This window comes from Sceloporus undulatus, chromosome 2, assembly GCF_019175285.1.
Source record: "Sceloporus undulatus isolate JIND9_A2432 ecotype Alabama chromosome 2, SceUnd_v1.1, whole genome shotgun sequence".
Taxonomy (NCBI): domain Eukaryota; kingdom Metazoa; phylum Chordata; class Lepidosauria; order Squamata; family Phrynosomatidae; genus Sceloporus; species Sceloporus undulatus.
The window spans coordinates 131184139-131191467 of NC_056523.1; positions in this window are offsets into that span (position 1 = coordinate 131184139).

Below are 7329 nucleotides of genomic sequence, written 5' to 3' on the forward strand. Positions count from 1 at the left end.
TATTATTATTATTATTATTATTATTATTATTATTATTATTATTATTATTATTTCAGTGGTCCCTTAGTATCCAGGTCCCCCCGTGGATACCAAAATCCATGGATGCTCATGTCCCATTCAATACAATGTTGTAGTAATACAGCTACATAAAATAGCAAAATCAGAGTTTGCTTTTTGAAATTTATGTATTTTAAAAGTATATTTAAGCTATGGATGGTTGAATGCATGGATAAAGAATCCATGGATATGGAGGGCTGATTACAGTATACTGTATGTTCTTTTTCTCCAATAACCTTTGCCATCTTGATCACACTCTGATGTTGCTTTGCTACACATGTCCTGATTTTCAGTTGTAAAATGTTGAAAGGCATGGTATTGAGTGGAAGACTTTGTAGCACATTACAAGAATGGCCCACAATTAATAAAAGGAAGAGACAAAGTGGACAAAACAATGATCTGATACCCACAGAGCAGGATGGAGATGTAAATAATTGGTGGCAAATAATATGTGGCAGTACTGAAGACTCTGCTGTCAAGTAGGTGGAGAAAAATATTTCTGCACAGCATTCACCAGCTATTTGTATATCCTGAAGTTCTTCAGGGAAATTGTTCTGTGCAGCAATACATAAAGGGGCAAGTGCAAAACGGTGGAGGCTTTGTACAAAAAACATGTTTTTCATGCCATTCCCTTTCCAGAAACTATCTTCCTTCCTTCCTTTTATATCTTTCTTTCTTTTAAGGAGCCCTGGTGGATCAAAGATGCCCTGGTGGCACAGTGCTTAAATGCCGGTACTGCAGCCACAACGTTGTAAGTTCAGTTCTAGAGTAGGGCTCCAAAGTCCACTCAGCTTTCCATCCTTTCATAGGTTGGTAAAATGAGTTCCCAGCTTGTTGGGGGCAATTGGCTTACAAATTGTAAACCACATAGGGAATACTAATTTACTGATTACTAGTATAGAAATGTACTTGCTATTGCTCTATCCCACCTTTCTCCCTATATAAGACTCAAAGCAGCTCATTGTATTAGTTAAAACAGAATATAGTTAAAACAATCGATAATACAAAAGTTAAAAATACCAAACAAAACAATAATCATATTAAAAACATTTGCTGGCATTGAATTGGTTAGCCCCCAACTACAGTAGACGCATTTAGTCAATTAATGAGTGGTGAGTCAACACATAGGTAAATCAAATTGATTCAGTGGCTTTACTGGCATTAAACTAGCAATAGGATTTAGGTCATTAATTTAAAACAGTTTAAAAGGTAGCTCAAACATAACAATAGTGGATAAAAATACAGCACATCCCAATTAAAAGACCTTCTCCAATGGACAGTTAACAATCACAAGCTAGAATCCTGTTGTGGACATGTGCATTCGTAAATGGCCCTTACATGTGCACATATCCTTCCTAACCAGTTTCCCTGAGTCTTAAGTAACCATGTTTTCAGCTTGGAAATGAAATAAGGTAAAAAAACAATTCCCAGCCCAAGACCACACACACATACAGTACTTTTGAGAAGAACTGTGCACTACATATTATTCTTCTCCATGCTTTTCCATGCTACCATTTGGAAAGCTTTTCAGAAGAAAGGTTGTGCACTGTAAATGACATCCATCACATTAGCCAATGTAAAACCTTTTGTAAGAACACAACAATGGGAATGGCTGTCCAAAGATCCCAAGTTTATTCTCTAGCAGTTCCAAATGGGTTGGGAAAATCCTAGCATGCCTTTCCCAATTGATGTAGATAAAACTGATTTGGAGGGGCCAATGGGAATGACTCAGTACAAAACATTGCATGTATTTTATCCCAAAAATGGTGGCCATCATATCTTTTGGATATTTGGATATGCTGTATGAAGAAGTATTTACCTTTCATATTCAGTTGGTGGTGCAGTGGATAAATACCAGTACTGCAGCCACAAGGTTGTGAGTTCAGTCCCAGGGGCTCCAAGATTCACTCAGCCTTCCATCATTTCATAGCTCAGTAAAATGAGTACCCAGCTTGTTGGGGGCAATTGGCTTACAGATTGTAAACCACTTAAAGAGTGCTGAGTTTACTGATAAGTGGTACAGAAAAGTACATACTATTGCTGTTGCTATATTCAGTCAACAATTTATGACAAAATGCAGCAGGGGGAGGGGATACTACTGGGAATTGCTCAAAAAGTTCTTCTTGTCTTAAGCCAAAGCCTTGTGGAGGGAAAAAAGGTGGCAAGCAATGTTGCTGAAGAGGCTGGGAGCCAACATGGCTATGCCTCTGCCATCTCCCCATAATGCAATGGAGTGAGGAACAGCATATAGTAGTGGCAAATTTGTTGCTTACACATCAAGGTACATGAATTATTCTACATTAGGTCTCACTTACAAAACCTGCACTTTGCTGAGCTGACTATTGCCTTCCAGGTTTGAAGGGTGATATGCAATTTATTTATTTATTTCTACTGCTTATCTGGCATGTAAGAAAAAGACTGCTCAGGTAGGTGGCAGCCCACAAATGAATGCCGGTGAGTTGCATTTAGTTTATTGGCACTGCCTCTTCAGTTTGGCTGAGCCTAAAGTAACTCTGAAAGCCAGCATCATATAGTGGTTTAAGTGTTGGCCTAGGACTCTGGGAAAGCTGGCACGGCATAGTGGACGCTGGACTGAGACTCTGGAGACCAGGGTTCGATTCCTGCTCAGCCATGGAACTCATTGGGGGATGTTGGGCAAATGACATGTTCTCACCCTCAGGAAGGAAATGATAAACCTCCTTTGAACCAATTGTGACAAGAAAACCCCATGACAGGTTTGCCTTAGAGTTACCATAAGTTGGAAATGTCTTGAAGGCACACAACAACAACAACAACAACAACAACTAGAACTGGAACTCTGAAAGACCAGGGTTTGAATCCTTGCTCATCCAGAGAAACCCACTGAGTGACCTTGCCCAAATCACATTCCTTGAGCCTCAGAAGAAGGGAATGACAAAGTCCCTTTGAATAAATCTTTCCAAGAAAATCCCTGATAGGTTCAACCTAGGGTCTCCATAAGTAAGAAATATCTTGAAGACACACAGCAACAAAAAAGGCATAGCTTCACAGCAGGAACAGCAAACTTCTTGAGGATTTATACTCTATAGCTTTGTCCCCAGTTACAACATGATACAGTTTGATTTGTACTGTAGATAGATAAATAGAAAACCACAAAAGAATGCATCCCACAACTGACTACAAAGGGAGAGGAATGGAGAAAGACATTACTTGGTTTATTAATGTCCTGAAAGTAGAAGAGTTGTAAAAGAATGGGTGGATACAGCTCAAGTTCAAAATGCAAATATACATCAGCCTTGTAGGAACTGGGGGGAAAGCAGATTTGAACATACAGAGTCCAGAGATGAATATTCTGTCAGGACTTAGCATGCTGTTGGCACTGAATAATCAAACACTGAATAATAGAAAACAGTTGTTGAGCGTAGGCATCCAAAGTAAAGCTCTGTGGAGCAGCAGAGGAGGTGCAAGGGAAAGTTAATCATTCATCCTTGCTCATGTCTATTCCATTCTGCCCTTTAATAACTATACATTGCAGTCTCAGGCCACTGGCATCAAGGTAAAGTGTTGCGGGAAGGAAACAGAATCCCACACTCATGTGGGAAAGACTGGCCACTTCAAGGGCTCCGCCACCCACTAATTTGCAGTCTCTGACCTTAAGCACAGTGCAAACATGATACCGTGGCATCAAGGGCAAGAAGGGGAGCTCACCACACTGCTGAACTATACACACCCAGACACAGCATAGTTGCAAAAGGTGGGGGAAGGAACATAAAGGCCCCCATTGTCCTTTGCAAGCCACTGAGATACACAGTCAAGTAAAAAATAATTTAAAAAACCATCAGAAAAAAATGGGGGCATGGTATCTGCCATTCCCCAGCTCCCTCTGGTGACACAAGGAGACATTCTCCAGGCTCTTTGGTCTCTGTGTTTAGACTCACTTTGCCCTGAAATGTGCCGACATGGAGCAGCAGTGTCAAGAGGCCATGAATAAAAGCTTTCATCAGCTGTCACTTCCTATTACAGCAGGCATGACATGGAAATGCACTCGCAGTGGCCTGGGTGATTTGGGAATTCTATCAGGGCTCTGCAAAGGGGACTCTGCCATTGCTTACTAAGAAACACAATAATTGGCTTTCATATTCTCCCCTTTTGTTCCATTGATCCTTTTGAATTTAACCTGTTGTACTGGCTCATGGGAGGTCAGAATTTCCAGCATGCGCTAACTTGACCTGCTTCCTTTCTCCTGGTGCATAGATAGGCGGATGAGATGGTTGGAAGCACTTGTGAACCTCAGGCTGTTGTATCTGGGGCAGCTCCACTGATTCCAGTCCCTGAAGGATCTGTACAACCTCTTAGGCTGAGCATTATACATTTCATTTTCTAGCTCTCTTCCACAGGACATGGCAAGAGCAAGAGTCTAGTCTGCTCATTATGAATAAGAAAGATCCCCTGGTACTTGCTGTCTGAAAGAAGCAGTTTGATCTTTTACCCTAAGGGTGCTCTGCTCTCATGTTTTCCAAGTTCAGCAGCTGTCCATCTAGATGCCAGACCAGCACCAGCTCACTGAAACTCCCTTGATGGCTCCATAGAAACAGAGCTTAAAAAGAATGTTCAAAGTAAAAAATTATGAGCCCAGTAGTTCTGGTTCAGTCTTGCCCCCATCCTAAGTCCTGCTTCAAATGCTTTGGCTGCTTACAAAGCCACGTAAGTTATTTCTTACATCCATATTTCCCTTTTGTTCTAATAAGTTTAAGCTTGTTGAATACATGGCTTTCTTCTTACCCAGTTTCTCCACCCAAAAACCCTGTGAGGTAGGCATATTGTGAACGCACAGCCACAGAGTCTACAAAGTAGATAATCATCTCCACACACAGTTTGAAGGCACTCCAAATCTGAATTTCATCATCCCAAGGATATTTACTCTCTGCAAAACAAAGCATATGTTTCAGGGTGTTGTATGTAAAAAACAATATTGTTTTGTTTTTGCAGCCAAAACATGTTGCTGTTTCATTTGCATTCTTTTTTCATATTCACTGTCCTGGGTCATCACCTGTAGGAAAAAGGAAAACAAATTTATTTTGTATCCAGGTGGCAAAACTAGGTGGTCTATACCTTACTGATAGTGTCAACTAGAACTGATCCATTAAACCAATGGAATATACCTACATGTAGACTCACCCTTCAACCATTAATTTAGAGTCTCTACTTTAGCTGGGACCAATTTATAAGATTCAGGCTTAGATTTCCACATCAAATACACATCTTGAAACATCTTTTGAAATAGGGGCATGGTACAGGAGACTGTTGAGAAATGTGAGAGAGAATACTGGATCTCAGAGTAATCAGACTGGTAAAGCAGAAACTGAACAACCACTACTCCCATCCCCACCACCACTCACACAAGGTCTAGCAGAGAACATGATTAAGCTTAGATCTTTATCATATGGGGGGAAATGGGGGGGAATCAGGGGTTTAAACTGTCATTATTCCAGGAAAATCATGTGATCGTGGGAAGATTTTCACACACATCACAATTAAAGAGGACTTATCCTGGGAATAACCAGTAATAACTAGCAACAAATCATTCATGAGATTTCATGTGACATTATCTGAAAATCTTCAGCACAACCGTGCGACTTTCACAGGAAAATGACAGCTTAAACTCCCACTTTTCCCCATGTGATAAGGTAGTCTTCTCTGTAAAACATATGAAGTAGCTTTACTTTACTAAAAATTTTGCATAATCAATTACAAGGTCTTATGGTGTAGAGACAGGGAAGAAAAAAAAAGGCTGCAATTTAGAGTAATGCAGGAAGAGAGTGGGTATGGAAAAGCAATCAAAATGAACATCTGCAAACATGCAAATTAGTAATCAGTGAGTATAGACATTTGAAGCTTGCTAACAAACAGAGAAAGAATTAGAGTGCAAGACAAAGTTGCACAAACTCTCCTGTTTCCTGATTTTTCACTAGAAACATCTTCACAAGACAGCTTTCCTCATAGCTGGCCTATTACAGACCAGTTCAGAGAGAAAGACCCCCCTCCCTCACTTAACCTAGGTTATTCAACACGGGGTCGTTTCCCAAGTTTTTAAAAAAGATTTGCATTGTCTGAAGTGTGAAAAATGATGCAAACAAACTCAGATTAAACTAAGCATTGGGTTTCGAATACATTCACATCATCTACTTGTTGGTGGGGCAAGGCTCTGCCCAACTGGCTTTATGAGGAGACACTCCTCCTTTTTCTCTTTCCCTTCACAGCCATTGCTACAGGTGGATTTCGGGGGCTTCCCGGGAGGAAAGCAGTGTGTTCTCTCCTCAGACCCCGGTGGACGAGGCCAGGACTGGCTATGGGGGATACCCCCCTTCCTTAGCTGACGGCTCCTGCTAAAATCCCGAAGAGATGCGGATGGTTGTCATTTCAAAGTGTGAATAACAAAACTGGAATATGTGAGTGATAATATTCACATTGTTATGGTAAAAAAAAAGATGTGTGAATGACCCCAGAGATTCAACCCGGATTCCTCCTGGATTATTTTCACCATTTGAATATTTATAGGATATTCATGAAGAAGGACCACTGACAAGTAGCTTCCTTTAAAACAAGCCTATTCTAGCACACACGATTTGTCTCTCTGGGAAATAAGCAACTATAGCCAAGATCTTACATGAAGTATGTGGTGGGTAATGTTCTACCTGTGCAGTTACATGCCTTACTCCTATCCCCAGCACTGCTGATGCAAGACAGGTCATGGGGAGGGGGAAGCAAGTCAGTGAAGAAAGAGCCAAATTCAGCTTGGAGGGGGAAGAAACAGGGCTGTGCTCACAGATGGCGCACACTTTCCTTTCCCTCAGAGTCCAGAGCAGCTCGGTTTCAGCATCTGAATTGCCTCCCCTTCCTCTAAGCAACAGCCTCTCCAGGGTTTACAGCTACCCAGTGGGGAGATTTTAGATGTGGAGCAAGGAGCGAGAGAATAGCTGCCTGTGCAGCTCAAAAGAGGAACACATGAGCATAACTTATACATAACTTATAAACTAACAGGATCTCTCCCAGAAGGTATGGTGATTCTCAATGGTCTTCCATAACTATGAATGATAGGATTCTTTCAATTGAACTTTTCCTATTGGGCTTGATGGACTAACAGTTGGAGAAGAAACATGGAAGAATTGTCCTATATATGCTCACAGATGCTAGAATACTTTATCCCAGAAGTGGAAAGACTTAGCTATTCCCTCACAAGAAGACTAGTTGATAAAATTATATGACTTTGCTGAAATTGATAAACTGATGGAT